Here is a 16557-nt window from a genome sequence, read left to right on the forward strand (position 1 = left end):
TTAGCCCTGGAGTTAGGTCAGGAAGATTTGTTTGCAAGAGTGCTGTTTAAACACAGTTACCTGACAAATATTTTTAAAGTTAGCCCTGGAGTTAGGTCAAGAAGATTTGTCTGCAAGGGTGCTGTTTAAACACACAGTTACCTGACAAATATTTTTAAAGTTAGCCCTGGAGTTAGGCCAGGAAGATTTGTCTGCAAGGGTGCTGTTTAAACACACAGTTACCTGACAAATATTTTTAAAGTTAGCCCTGGAGTTAGGCCAGGAAGATTTGTCTGCAAGGGTACTGTTTAAACACACAGTTACCTGACAAATATTTTTTTAAGTTAGCCCTGGAGTTAGGCCAGGAAGATTCGTCTGCAAGGGTACTGTTTAAACACACAGTTACCTGACAACTATTTTTAAAGTGAGCCCTGGAGTTAGGCCAGGAAGATTTGTCTGCAAGGGTACTGTTTAAACACACAGTTCGCTGACAAATATTTTTAAAGTTAGCCCTGGAGTTAGGCCAGGAAGATTTGTCTGCAAGGGTACTGTTTAAACACACAGTTACCTGACAAATATTTTTAAAGTTAGCACTGGAGTTAAGTCAGGAAGATTTGTCTGCAAGGGTACTGTTTAAACACACAGTTACCTGACAAATATTTTTAAAGTTAGCCCTGGAGTTAGGCCAGGAAGATTTGTCTGCAAGGGTACTGTTTAAACACACAGTTACCTGACAAATATTTTTAAAGTTAGCCCTGGAGTTAGGTCAGGAAGATTCGTCTGCAAGGGTACTGTTTAAACACACAGTTACCTGACAAATATTTTTTAAGTTAGCCCTGGAGTTAGGCCAGGAAGATTTTTCTGCAAGGGTACTGTTTAAACACGGTTATCTGACAAATATTTTTAAAGTTAGCCCTGGAGTTAGGCCAGGATGATTTGTCTGCAAGGATACTGTTTAAACACAATTACCTGACAAATAGTTTTAAAGTTAGCCCTGGAGTTAGGCCAGGAAGGTTTGTCTGCAAGTGTACAGTTTAAACACACAGTTACCTGACAAATATTTTTAAAGTTAGCCCTGGAGTTAGGTCAGAAAGATTTGTCTGCAAGGGTACTGTTTAAACACACAGTTACCTGACAAATATTTTTAAAGTTAGTCCTGAAGTTAGGCCAGGAAGATTTGTCTGCAAGGGTACTGTTTAAACACAGTTACCTGACAAATATTTTTTAAGTTAGCCCTGGAGTTGGGTCCGGAAGATTTGTCTGCAAGGGTACTGTTTAAACACACAGTTACCTGACAAATATTTTTTAAAGTTATCCCTGGAGTTAGGACAGGAAGATTTGTCTGCAAGGGTACTGTTTAAACACAAAGTTACCTGACAAATATAAATAGTAAAAATCGCAAACCTGACTCTCCATTTTTCTTCCACTCCAGATAGGGGGATTCAAGTTATACTATATATATTTTTTTTATTCTCTTATGAATATTTTAATTCCATTTCTGTGTAAAGCACTTTGAATTGCCACTGTGAATGAAATATGCTATATAAATAAACGTGCCTTGCCTTCTTTTTGCTCCTGTTAAGTGGTATAGCTATCAACTTGGGTTTGTCTATTTATATGCGGTCTGAAGGGCGTCTGCAGTGGGTACTGGCGGACACACATATGTAACAAAAGTCCACTGGATGCGAGTGTAGATGAACCCAAGTGCAGTTTAATGATAAACATGCACATATAAAAAACAAACAATGACTTGAACTTGACTTGAAACATGAACAGACACTCAACAACAGCAGGTTACATGTAACAAAGATGGACAAGGGAACATGGCAAACATGAGGGCTAAAATACACAGACTACTAATGACAAGGGACACCTGTGAACAATGAAACAATGAACCAATCAGAACATGACAACATAGAACACATGACAAGGGAGCACATGGCAGGATCACATAACAAACAGAAACAGGACAAAGAGCATGAATACTAAGGGTGCTTCTCAACATCCGTCCTCGTTTCCTCGCTCCTCCGTCCTCCATCCAATGACCTGGAAACCGACCGAGCTCAGCCATCGTGTAGGACATCTCAATTCTCTAATTGCACCGCGAGGAGGCGAGGATCGAGGAGTGAGGAGGCTTCCTGAGAAGTCATGAGCGAGGATACACGGGTGTATCCTTTGCAGAAGTGTTTTATCAACTAAACGTGACGCACATATAAATTCTCCTCCCCCTTCACATCTTGCCACAGTTTATTCATTATTATTATAATGTTACATAATATTACATGTACAAGACACAAATTAATGTCAAATAACAACAACTGACAGTTGCAGAATTATATCAAAGCACAAGAAAATGAAAGAAACAAACTGTAATACTATACAACAAATACAACGCAGTTAATAGCTGGGAATAATTAGTTGTTATTAATAACTGGTAATATTAAATAAAATATGGACAAATGTGGTACTGTGTAGGGGTTGAAACTATTACAATATAAATAGTTATCTCTAATGTTCAAGAATCCCGATGTGCGAACTAAATCCAGCGTTGTAGAGTCATCAATAATTGACTACGCTTTGAAGTGACGCTAAAGGGAGCGAGGATATATCATTTCACTTCATTCAATTCCTCCGTCCTCACGTCTTTTCCTTGCATCCTTCCCTCGCATCCTAAAGGGGTGGAGCTAAGACGCGAGGAAAGGAGGAGAGGAAAGGAAACGAGGATGCACAAATAAGAATTGAGAAGTACCCTAAGACATGAAACATAACCTGAAACAACCAAAACACTAGACATTACAGATCCCCCCTTCTTAGGGTGGTTCCTGACGCCCAACAAAACACCACAAAACAAAAGTCTAGGAGGGTAGTCTTGGGGGAGGGATGGCAGGCCAGGCCTGTGCAGGGGGACAGGACATGGACCCTGGCAAGCTCGAGACGGGCCTGGGAGCATGGGCAGACCTGGCCTTAGCCAGATACCTACTACCCCATATATCGACCCAAGAAAAAGGTCTGTAAGACAAATTTGAACTGTTTTCGTATGATAAGACCATTTATATCTCTTAAAGCTGTATACATAATGTGTTCTGTATTAGCCAATCAGATGTGGCTACGTCATAACGGGGGGATTATGCTGCCTTCACGTGCAAATTTTATCATAATTATCGTAAATACGAGTTTCCTAGGTAAAAATTGCACATGAACGCCCTCCCATTTAGAAATTTGAATCTCGACAGTTGTAATAGTAAAAAAAACGTAGTAAAAGTATTCGTAGTAAAAGCTCCATATGTAATACGCATTTTAAATGCAGAGATGTCAGCCAATCCCAACAGTGGCCGTTTACACTGAAGTCTCACAGCAGCCAATCACAACAGTTGTCGTTTACACGGAAGTCTCACAGCAGACACGCCCCTTCAAACAGAGCATTCAAGCCTGAGGGCTAAAATCAGGACAGAAAAATACCTTTTATTTCTAAAATATGACATTTTATGATGTAAAAATTATACTAATAATATAAGTACACCTCAGGAAACATTATAAAATAAAAATCCATGCCTTGGGACCTTTAATCTCTGTTTAAAATTAAGTGGTGCAACAACTCGATTTAAAATAAATCCATATCAACAAATACTAGATTAGCGTTAAACCTTGCTTAATGGAATCCTTATTTGTGCAACTATAGGGTTTTTCACGTTAAGCATTTTAAAAACGTTCCACTGTTTGTAGTGATTGAAATACTGCAGAAGGTGCTGTATATGGATCATAAGTGCCCAAAACGTGCATCTTGTTCACATATTTTTGTTTTAAGATGGAAATTTGACAGGCTTGTGCTGCAGTTCTATGGCGGTTTTGCGCTCCAAGGCTCCGCAACAGTCACGTGACTGAAAACTATGAATTCGAGTTGGTTAAGTTAAAAAAATTTCTTGTATGTAGGATCATTTACATTTTATGTTTGTGTGGTAATGTTCGTGTGTGTGGGTGAGGAAGAAGACAAAGAGGTCGGCTGGATGGAACTCGAGACAGTTTATTTCTCTTTAACTCAGGTAGTAAGCCAAGGTGCACGTTGCACCAAACAAAACAAAACTCAAGGTCTCAAATGTTTCTCCGGTTTCTTTAAGCAGTTCCTCTCTGCAATGTTCCCCCGCTCGAGTCCCAGTGCGTTGTGTCTCCAGCTTCTCTCTCTCCGGTCCTCCTTCCTGGGTGGCTTATAACCTGTCTCTCCACGCCAATTACTGTAACAAGAGACAGGTGTTCATCGTTCGTCGGCCTGCAGCCTCCCTCCCCCCATTTCTGGAAAGGAAGTCAGCCACAACCATCTGCGCCCCCGGCCTGTGGACCACCTTGAACTTAAACGGCTGTAAAGCTAGATACCAACGGGTGATCCGCGCGTTGGTATCCTTCATGCGGTGGAGCCACTGCAAAGGGGCGTGGTCCGAACAGAGGGTGAACTCCCTCCCCAGGAGATAGTATCGGAGGGCAAGAATGGTCCACCGGATAGCCAAACACTCTTTTTCAATGGTGCTGTACATCGTCTCTCTCTTTGAGAGCTTGAGACTGATGTACAGCACCGGCCGCTCTTCCCCCTCCCTCTCCTGGGTCAGGACTGCCCCCAGCCCCCTGTCCGACGCGTCAGTCTGTAACATAAAAGGGAGAGAAAAATCAGGTGACTGTAAGAGCGGCCCGCCAAATAGAGCAGCCTTCACCTGTGTAAAAGCCTGCTGGCACAGCTCTGACCACTGGACCGGATCTGGCGCTTCTTTTTGAGTGAGGTCAGTCAGTGGGCTAGTGAGGTCCATATAATTAGGAACAAACCTCCTATAGTATCCCGCTAGCCCAAGGAACTGCCTCACCTCCTTTTTGGTCTTGGGTCTCGGGCAGGTTGCAACTGCTGCTGTTTGGTCAATTTGAGGACGCACCTGCCCATGACCCAAGTGGAAACCCAGATACCTGACCTCCACGCGCCCAATCGCACACTTCTTCGGGTTGGCTGTTAGCCCGGCCAGCCTCATTGATCTCAGGACGGCCCGCACGTGCTCCATATGCTGCCGCCAATCATTACTATAGATGATGATATCATCCAAGTATGCGGCGGCATATGCAGCGTAGGCTGCAGAATTCTGTCCATGAAATGCTGAAACGTGGCCGGAGCCCCAAACAACCCGAATGGAAGTGTGACAAATTGGTGTAATCCAAACGGCGTCGTAAAGGCGGTTTTCTCTTTAGATAAAAGCGTTAAGGGGATCTGCCAATATCCCTTTGTTAAATCCAGCGTCGAATAAAAACGAGCCGTGCCCAGCCGATCAAGCAACTCATCAACCCTTGCCATTGGATATGCGTTGAATTTCGACACAGCGTTCACCTTGCGATAATCCACACAGAACTGAGCCGTCCGTTTTAGGAACTAAAACTATCGGGCTGGCCCAATCACTGTAGGATTCTTCTATCACTCCCATATCTAGCATTGCCTCTAATTCGTCCTGAACCACTTTTTTCTTGTGTTCTGGTAATCTATACGGCCGACTGCGAACTACCACACCAGGCTCCGTCTCGATATGGTGCTGAATGAGATTCGTTCGACCGGGCACGGGCGAGATAACATCCGAAAAAACTTCCTGCAACTGGGCTATGTCAGTGATCTGCAACGGCGAGAGGTGATCTCCCCCTGGTGCCAGAGCGAGGGATGTACCTTTTGTGCTCACCTCTGGCCCGAGATCCTCCTCCCCGCTCACTGCCGTTGCCAGCATCACTGACTCCGCCTCACTCCATTTTTTAAGGAGGTTAAGGTGGTATATTTGATGTGCTCCGCTCTTACCTGACCGAACTACCTCATAATCGAGATTTCCTATTCGCCGTGTGACCACAAAGGGCCCTTGCCACTTGGCGAGCAATTTTGAGCTAGAAGTTGGGAGTAATACAAGCACTTTTTCTCCCGGTGTAAAATCGTGCAGTTTCGTTCCCCTATTGTACAGCCGGCTTAGTTTGTCTTGAGACTGTAACAAATTCTCCATGGATAGCCGCACCAATGTGTGGAGTTTTGCTCTCAGGTCCATTACATACTGAATTTCATTTTTGCTTTGCGAAGGTCCGTCCTCCCAAGACTCTCTGAGAACGTCCAACACCCCACGGGGCTGAATTCCATAGAGAAGCTCAAACGGGGAAAACCCGGTGGAGGCTTGCGGGACCTCGCGTACAGCGAACAATAGGGGTTCTAACCATTTATCCCAATTTTTGGCGTCTTCCTGTACGAACTTTCGGATCATTGTCTTCAATGTGCGATTAAATCATTCCACCAAACCATCCGTCTGTGGGTGCGGACCAATTTAATGCCCAATAACTCGTAAAGTTTGCGTAACGTCTGTGACATAAACGCCGTGCCTTGATCAGTGAGGATCTCTTTCGGGATCCCCACTCGGGAGATTAAACGAAACAACGCCTCCGCAACACTCTTCGCTGAAATGCTACGGAGGGCATTTGCTTCAGGGTATCGTGTTACATAATCCACCAGGACCAATGCGATCGCTCTAATGGTCCGATGAGGTCCATGCCAATTCGGGCGGATAGAACACTAGATGGCTCCGGGAAGAGCAGAGGGGGTGGATTGTGCATTTATATTAACAAAGCTTGGTGCACAAACTCTGCTATTGTTGGGAGTCATTGTTCAGCTAACCTGGAGTTTCTCATGGTTAAATGTAGACCGTTTTATCTACCGCGGGAGTTCACCTCCACTATTATCACTGCAGCCTATATTCCCCCGGATGCTGATGCCAAGCTTGCTATGAAAGAACTTCACGCAGCCATCAGTAAACAACAGACTGATCACCCGGAAGCTGCGTTTATTGTTGCAGGTGACTTTAATCATTCAAACCTAAAGTCAGTGCTACCCAAGTTTCACCAGCATGTTTCCTGCCACACCAGAGGAAACAAAACCTTAGACCATGTATATACAAACATGGCTGGAGCTTACGTTGCGACACCCCTCCCCCACCTGGGACAGTCAGACCACCTCTCTTTGTTTCTATCACCCAAATATTCACCCCTCATCAACCGTGTGAAGCCATCAGTAAAGACCATCAAGGTGTGGCCTGCGGGGGCAGACTCCACACTCCAGGAAAGGTTTCTAAACACAGACTGGAGTATGTTTGCTTCTCAAGCCACCAGTGGCGCTCACACGGACATTGACTCATTCATTTCCTCTGTATTGGATCATATCAATACCACCATCGACAGTGTTACAACCCAGAAACAGATCACCACATACCCTAATCAGAAGCCTTGGATGAACAGGGAAGTTTGACTCCTGCTGAAGTCACGCAATACTGCCTTCAGATCAGGTGATGCACAAGCCTACAGTACGTCCAGGGCAAACCTGAAGAGGGGCATCAAAAAGGCCAAGCACTGCTACAAGCTAAAGATAGAGGGTCACTTTTCCAACTCTGACCCTCGACGCATGTGGCAGGGCATCCAGGCCATCAGTGACTACAAACCCCCCCACTCCACCCCCGCAGCCACTGATGTCAACTTCCTGAACGAGCTAAATTACTTTTATGCTCGTTTTGAAAGAGACAACAGAGAAACTGCCACCAAGCTCAAACCCTCAGCTGACCACCCACCAATCACACTCTCCTCCACAGATGTCTGCAAGGCACTGAGCCGGATCAGCGCACACAAGGCTGCTGGACCAGACAACATCCCTGGACGTGTGCTCAGGGCATGTGCGGAGCAGCTCGCTGGGGTTTTTACAGACATTTTCAACCTGTCTCTTGCCCAAGCAGCTGTACCGACATGCTTTAAACGCACTTCCATTGTGCCAGTGCCAAAACACTCTAACCCGAGGTGCCCTAATGACTACCGCCCTGTAGCACTCACACCCATCGTTATGAAGTGCTTTGAGCGGCTGGTCCTGGAACACCTAAAAGACTCTCTACCATCCACATTGGACTCACACCAGTTTGCCTACCGCAGCAATAGGAGCACAGAGGATGCCGTTTCCATGGCACTGCACTCTGTGCTCACCCATCTGGACCATAAGAACACGTATGCACGCATGCTGTTTGTTGACTTCAGCTCCGCATTCAACACTGTAATCCCATCCAAGTTAATAGCTAAACTTGGAGACCTGGGCATCAACACTTCAATGTGTAACTGGATTTTGGACTTCCTAACTGACAGACCCCAGAATGTTCGTTCAGGATTCACCTGCTCCACATCCATCACACTCAACACTGGCGTACCACAGGGCTGTGTGCTAAGCCCGTTTCTCTACTCCCTCTTCACCGCCGACTGCAAGCCTGTGTATGGATCTAATTCTATCGTCAAGTTTGCGGACGACACTACGGTGATCGGGCTCATCAGCAACAACGATGAGACTGCCTACAGGGAAGAGATCCAGCACCTGGCCACATGGTGCGCTGATAATAACCTGCTCCTCAACACCACCAAAACGAAGGAGCTCATCGTGGACTTCAGGAAAGAGTCAAGAGGCACACACGACACCATCCACATCAATGGAATGGCTGTTGAACGTGTCTCCAGTTTCAAGTTCCTGGGGATCCACATCTCGGCGGACATGTCGTGGACGACCAACACCTCCAGCCTGGTCAAGAAGGCTCACCAGTGCCTCTTCTTCCTGAGGACACTGAGGAAGAATCAGCTCTCCTCGGCTGTCCTGGTGAACTTCTATCGCTGCGCAATAGAAAGCATCCTGACCAACTGTGTGGCAGTGTGGTATGGGAGCTGCTCTGTTGCGGAGCGCAAGGCACTGCAGCGGGTGGTGAAAACTGCCCAGCGCATCACAGGGACTCCACTGCCTGCCATCGAACACATCCAGAGGAAACGCTGTCTGCATCGAGCTCGCAGCATCCTCAAGGACTCCTCTCACCCAGCCCACAGACTGTTTTCTCTCCTGCCCTCCGGCAGGCGTTTCAGGATCCACCGGACCAGGACCAGCAGACTAAAGAACAGTTTTTTCCCCAGAGCTGTCTCTTTATTGAACTCAAACCCCCGTTGATCCACTTCCCTCATAAACTGATAACTCTCCTACCTCACATCTTCCTTCACTTTGTTATTTGCACTACCGACTGTTTATCACAGTAACAACTGTTTACATATGCATCTTACACTGCCATATCTTAACTGGATTATGCTCATTTGCACTGCCGACTGTATTTATAGTACCAATGTTTACATTTGCATTTTTGCACTGTACTTCTAAATGTAATATGCAACCACTTTCCACTGCACTTTACACTTTTTTTTCCGGATAGCTCTGTCCATAATTTATTGCACTACCCTAATCCACTGCTATTCCTCATATTAGCCTAACATATTATTGTATACCTCTATCTGTAAAATTCTGTTTATAGTAATAGCCATCTGTATATTGTATTCATAGTACATATTCACCTGTAAATTCTGTTTATAGTAATAGCCATCTGTATATTTATTCACTGTACATATTCACCTGTAAATTCAGTTCTGTTTATAGTAATAACGTCTCTCTATTTATACATATTTATACATATTCAGTACATATCCATGTCCTGCACTTACGCATCCATTGTATATCCTGCACTTGCTGCTATTGCACTTCTGGTTAGACCTAAACTGCATTTCGTTGCCTTGTACTTGTACTTGTGTAATGACAATAAAGTTGAATCTAATCTAATCTAATCTAATTCTCTCGAAGGGGACCTGCATAAGCGGTAGAGGGTGCAATGGCGCTTTTGGGAAGGCCGGTGGATTTACCAGCTGACATTCACGACAAGACGCGCACCATCTGCGCACGTTCTCGTGAATGCCCGGCCAAAAGAACCGGACCATTAAGCGATTTAGTGTTGCCGCTTGCCCCAAATGACCAGCCATTGGATTAGAATGAGCCGCATTTCCCGACGGCTTTTCGGAACTAACAACTGGGTTGTATCTTGTTTTGAGTGTCTTGGGTCACTCGATACAACCGGTCTTTTAATATGGCAAATTCCGTCGATTGATCGGACCTGCGCAAACGCATTTGAACGACTCATCCTGGGACTGTTCCAGAGGAAAATCATCGTGGTCAGTGAGGTCCAGCCTCTCCACCCCGCTCCATTCCTCTGCAACAGTACCCGGTGGTCCCGGCTCAGTCTCTTGCAAAACCGCTCACTCTCCCCGCCTTCTTTTGTCCCCAGAGACATTCGCACATAAATACCCCAATAGACTACCAAACGTTGGCCAATTTGTCCCCAAAATTAGCGGATGTTGGAGGTGCGGACTAACTGCCACCTCCACGTTTTGACCCCGAAATTGAATTATGACCGTCATCAGCGGATAATTCACCACATCCCCGTGCACACACCGCACCTGAACCATGTGGCTATTATCCAATGCCAATGATTGTATCAGGCTTTGATGGATAGAGGTCTGGTTACATCCCGAATCCACCAAAGCCGGATAGGTACCCCCCTGAATACTCACTGATATTTGGTACAGCCCGGCGCAATCGGGGGCAGCTGGAGGCGCGTCGGGGACCTGGATCAGCGTCCCAACCTCCATCATGGGACACCTATCTATGAAGTGACCCGGGTCCCCACACCGCCAACAGGCCGGCCCAGACTTCCCCGCCGCCTCAGTGGCAGGAAGTGAACCAGGGAATTGGCGTGGAGAGAGAGGGGAAATGGGACCGGAGGCTGGAGGGAACTCGAGTGGCTCCGCACCCCTGGATGGCGCTCGAGAGCCCGAAGCTCCGTCCGGGGATCCCCCGAACCTTCCCCGAGCCTGACCCCGTGGCTGGTAGCTTCCCCTCGTACGGGGAGCCGGAACTGGCCTATAGGGGAACGGAGAAGAAGAAGAAGGGGAGGGGTGAGAGAGAGAGAGAGAGAGAAGCCGCCGGCAGGGGTTCGCTGACCCCTGGGCACGCCACCATTTGGTCCGCCGCCAGCTCGTTGGCTTTGTCCAGCAACGTCGGCCTGTGGCACTGGACCCATTGCGCGGTTTTCCTTGGCAACCACGCAATAAACTGCTCCAGTGCCACTTGATCCACGACCTGGTCGACTGGTCCGCCATCATCCATCTGCGGCAGGCGTCCCGGAGCTGCTGGGCCATCATGAAGGGCCCGCTGTTCTCCCCCAGGGTCAGCGACCAGAATCGCTGGCGATGTTGTTCGGGGGAGAGCCCGACCCGCTGAAGGATGGCCCGTCGTAGGTCATCATAGACCAGGAGGTACTGGACTGGAAGTTGTTGGGCCGCTATCTGCGCCTCACCGGACAGCAGCAGGATGAGGAGCACCGGCCAGTCCAGTCGCGGCCACCCACATGCCTCCGCGGACCGCTCGAACAGGTCCAAGAAGGCCTCTGGTTCGTCCTGCAGTCCCATCTTGGTCAGCTGCATGCGGGTGGGGCTGGCCGGGTTGGATGATGCATCCCCGGCGGGAACCTCCCAGTCAATGCAGCTCCGGAACAGCTCGCGGTCCTGCTGCTGGGCCAGGAAGAGCGCCTGGAATCGCCGCTCCTGTTCCTCCCTGATCTCCAACATGGACTGGTGTTGTTCCTTGTGCAGGCCCGCGAGCGCATGGATGATATCCGCAAACGGCGTTGCTGGCGGTGCTTGCATGGCGGCGGCTCTGGTCTTCTTCCTCCTGGGTTTCGGCACCAATGTGGTAATGTTCGTGTGTGTGGGTGAGGAAGAAGACAAAGGGGTCGGCTGGCTGATACTCGAGACAGTTTATATCTCTTTAACTCAGGTAGTAAGCCAAGGTGCACGTCGCACCAAACAAAACAAAACTCAAGGTCTCAAATGTTTCTCCGGTTTCTTTAAGCAGTTCTTCTCTGCAATGTTCCCCCGCTCGAGTCCCAGCGCGTTGTGTCTCCAGCTTCTCTCTCTCCGGTCCTCCTTCCTGGGTGGCTAATAACTCTCTCTCCACGCCAATTACTGCAACAAGAGACAGGTGTTCATCGTTTGCACCTGATTCACTTACGTGCCGCTCGTCCGACTCTCTCTCCCGTCACAAACCTCGCTAAACCACACCCCCCTCGCCACAGTTTGTTACTTTGTAAAAAAGTTACATATGTGCTTAGGTATGTAAATATGCCATTGTTTGATTGTTTATGTGCAACATAAAGTGTACAACGGGGCTTAAGACTCCGTACGGTAAAAGGCTCATTTGATTGAATTTTCCTCTAAACCACTAGATGGCAAAAAAATGTCTCGGTCACGACTGTAACCTTAGTTCCCTGAACAGGGAACGAGACGCTGCGTCACCGCTACGGGAATGCCTCTGCGTGATTGCGTCCTGAAGCACGTATGTAATCAGTCCAATAGGGAGACGGAACGTTATGGGCGGGTGACGTCATAGACCCGGAACTATAAAGCATACCGGCAAACACACGCCTACAGCTTCTGAAATAGGATGAAACAAGGCGCTTGCGGGCATGCGGGGAGTATGGTAGGGTGACGCAGCATCTCATTCCCTATTCAGGGAACTAAGGTTACAGTCGTAACCGAGACGTTCCCTTTCAAGGGAACTCAAGCTGCATCACCGCTATGGGAATGAGACTATACCCACGCTCCATAGGAGCCAGAGATGCCCGCTTGTGACATTGTCAGGGCGAGCACCGGAGCCCCAGGAGTAGCACAGATGTCGAGCTCGAAGACGAAAGTGAGCGGAGAGGAACATCCTGCTGCATCACAAACATCCTGCAGGGAACCCCCGCCAAAAATGCCCAAGAGGCAGCCATACTCCTGGTGGAGTGAGCCCGGACAGCCAAAGGAGAAGGCTGCCCGGCCGCCACATAAGCAAGTGAGATAGCCTCGACTACCCACTTGCTCATCCGACAGGGAGGCCTGTTACAGACAACGGCTGTTCTGAAATTTTCCACAGGGCAGATCTGCGGAATTAAGCACCTAGTGCATGAACAGGGCAAAGCAGATAGTCTTTCCTGGTCTGACGTCAGAAACGGAGGACAGGAGGCCTGCAGTGCTAAGGGTCTCACAGGATTAGTGGGAACCTAGGAACATGAACCAGCCTAGAATGTAACAAAGAGCAACTTCTCAGAAACTTCCTCGAGCGGCTCAAAGGGAGACCCCCCTGATGGTTGATGTAAGAGACCACCGATGTGATGTCTGTGCGAACGAGCACATGATGGCCCCTGAGATATGGCAGGAAGTGCTTCAGAGCCTGAAACACTGCCAGCATTTCCAGACAATTTATGTGCCACGAATGATGGTGTTCCTGCCATAAGCCCTAGGCCGAGCAACCACTCATGGTCGCCCCCCAACCCGTAAGGGAGGCATCCGTGGTCAGAGATACTCGCTGACACAGTGCCCCCAGTAACGGGCCTTGGGCCAGGAACCAAGGATCCTTCCACATGACCAAGGTGCGGAGACCCCGCCGCATAGCCTTGATCATGCGAAAAGGTTTCCCCTCTGGGAAAAACCCTTGGTCTTGAGCCACCACTGTAACAGTCTCATGTACAACAGGCCACAGCACTGGACGCTGCTGCCATCAGACCTAACAGTTTCTGAACTGTTGACAGTGAGCCTTTAAATACGTTATTCTCTGAACTGGAGAAAGAACGCTCTTCTTGGATGGGAGCCTCAGCCCTAACCTCCAATATGCGTGAGAACGACATCTCAATGTCGAACCGTCAGGCGAGCTGACAGTGCCAGTCGCAGAAAATAGAGAATGCGGATCCCCTGCATACACAAGGAGACTAACGCCACGTCCACGCACTTCGTGAACATGCGGGGTGAAAGTGCAAGGCCGAAGGGAAGCACCCGAAATTGGTGCGCTTCTCCCCTGAAAGCAAACCTCAGGTACTTCCTGTGCTGCGGAAGGATAGAAACTAGCAGATCTATCGTGACAAACCAGTCCTCGGACCTGATTGAGACACGATGTAAGAGTGTAAGCATCCCAATATATAGACACACAGACTAGATTAGGGCGCAGCCCTCCATCCTTCTTTGGCACGAGACATAACCAGAGCCAACAAATGTATAATCTTTAGGACCCACTAAGATATATCTGGCAGATTCTCCCACTGACAGAAATCTAGTAAGCGTACCAGCCTCTCGAGACTGGCCTCTGACGTACTCTGCACCGCGAGTGCAGCGCCCTGAAACAGCTGACCGGCAGGGAACAACTGGCTCGACAGCGCCACCTCCCTCCTCGGAGGGCGCGACCATTCTCGGATGACCCGCAAGGGCTCTCCACGCCCCGGCATTCAGGCAGGGTTGGTGGATTGACCCTGTGAGGGCACCGAAAGCAGACGGGCCCTCACCGCCCTGGGCCCACTGGGGTCAGGGCTTCTTGGACACAGCCTCCTTGAAATAATGACGGCCCTCAGAACCGTTTTAATCTTGGGAAGCCACCCACCGCCCCACCCTCTTGAGGCGGGAGTACGGGTGGCGATGCTCTGTTTCACTGCGCCCAGTGAGGAGCTCGTACTCTGTGTCCTACAACAGATGAGACCTGGCGTTACGCACCCAGGTCTTTCTGCAGGTCAGCTTAGCATGCACGAAGCCATAATGAGCCGGCATGCGGCAGCCTGACACGCTGCCGAGTACGCTTTGCCCACCAGGACTGCTTACAAACCGTATATGCAGTAAATTAAGTAATATAAATGCAGAAGATGCTCTTAATGGCTTGGTAGGCAAAGTCGGGGCTTAATGGCCGATGCCGAATCGGGAGAGAGATGGCTCGCAAGTGTCTCCTCCACCCTCTGCACCGAACCATAACCATGTCTCATCAAACCCGTAATATTATTCTATACACTGATGTGGGGGCTGGAAATTTACTTAGACATGGACCGCTCCCATGATCTCGACACCTCGGTGTGGAGATTAGAGAGAGACGGCAAGCCCTGCTATGGAGGCTGAGTAGTAGGCACAAAGAAAGCGCTCATAAGCCTGCTTTAACTGAGGCACGCTCCTGAATATAAATATATACACATAAGATATAATGAATATATACATAATATTTAACTGCTTATTCACAGCCTCCAACTCCTCACTTGCAAGGGATTGAAGTGGCTTCACATCCACCTGCATTGATACCGCAGATATCCACCTCCTATATTACTGTTAGAGCTAGATAACTGCAGCATCGCGGCCGCCCCCCCGGGCGGGAGAAACCGCAGCGCTGGCTCCCGAACCCAGAGAGGAAGCACCAGACCAGCCAGATGAAGGCAGAGAAAGGGATGAACCCGTCTCTAACCCATCTGACAGGACCATACGCGAGCCCCGCGTCACAAGCCGCCGCCGCTGCCTCGACAACAGCGGTGCTCACGCTGTGGGAAACGCGCGCGCCGCGGCGCCCTCCTCGAAGAGCGCCCCCTTGAGAGCCGACTGAGCGTGCTGCTACCAAACAAACAAAGCACATCAAGTGTGTATCCACACTCATAATGTATCTAGAGCAGGGAGGAACACACTTTCTGTACTGCTGTTCGTACTCGCCAGAGTCTCTCTCTATTATGTGTCAGTATGTGTTGCAAACTTGTTATATGAAAACAAAAAAGTCTAAACCCAGACACAAACATAGAGCTGAAAAGCACAATGTTACATTGAGCTTGTTGAAGACAACAGAAGCTGTAGGTGTGTGTTTGCCGGTATGCTTTATAGTTCCGGGTCTATGACGTCACCCGCCCATGACGTTCCGTCTCTCTATTGGACTGATTACATACTTGCTTCACGACGCAATCACGCAGAGGCGTTCCCGTAGCGGTGACGCAGCTCGAGTTCCATTGAAAGGGAACTTGCCTCAGCACTTTCTAAAACATCCGCTTTTCAATATGCACATGGAAATTTGTCTGATCTTTGATTTGATCGCAGGCAGCAGCGCAAAGTTTGATCTAATATTTGATGTTTTTAAAAATGTTGTAGATTTAGGTAGTTTGTAAAGGCATTTAAAGAAAAGTTTTTTCAATAACGGAAGAATATGTAAAAGTATGGTATTTAGGGTAAAAGACTGTCCCGGCTAAAGGCACAATAAATAACATGATAATAAACAGCGCCTGACTTTTGACATGACATGATTAGATTCAGATGGTAAATATCATATATTAAGTGGGGTGTCCACCTTAGAGATAATCACCATATGTATAATGGAAACAGCATATTTAAAAATATATTGATCATATATATAAAAAAATAATAATTTATTGTTACTACTGTAAATCTATATTACATTATTATGTGGATCTCCTTCAATGCTTTCAGAATCTTTACTTTTTAAAATTATTTTGTTTTTATATTTTTTAAATATATTTCTATATTAACATATTTTAATGACAGGATATTTATTGAACAATAAATAAATAAAAATGAGGGTAATCAGGGAAACGCAGAAATGGACAAATGAACGTGACAAATCAGAATCACAACCAAAACAGACTAATATGTGACACATTCGCATTCGGGCGGGATTAGATTTCTCAGAGGGCCATTGAGTTCGCCGATAAACAGTAGGTAATTTGCCCTGGATTTTTTTCTGAGGTTGTGTGAGAAAAAACAAAGACATGGCAGATTTGTACAGGATTGAAATAGCAAAGTACATCTGTGAAACAGAAATTTCTCCAACGTCTCTCTGGAAAACTAGTCCTATCCCCGGCTTTA

Source organism: Gobio gobio, assembly GCF_949357685.1.
Source record: "Gobio gobio genome assembly, chromosome: 13".
NCBI lineage: Eukaryota > Metazoa > Chordata > Actinopteri > Cypriniformes > Gobionidae > Gobio > Gobio gobio.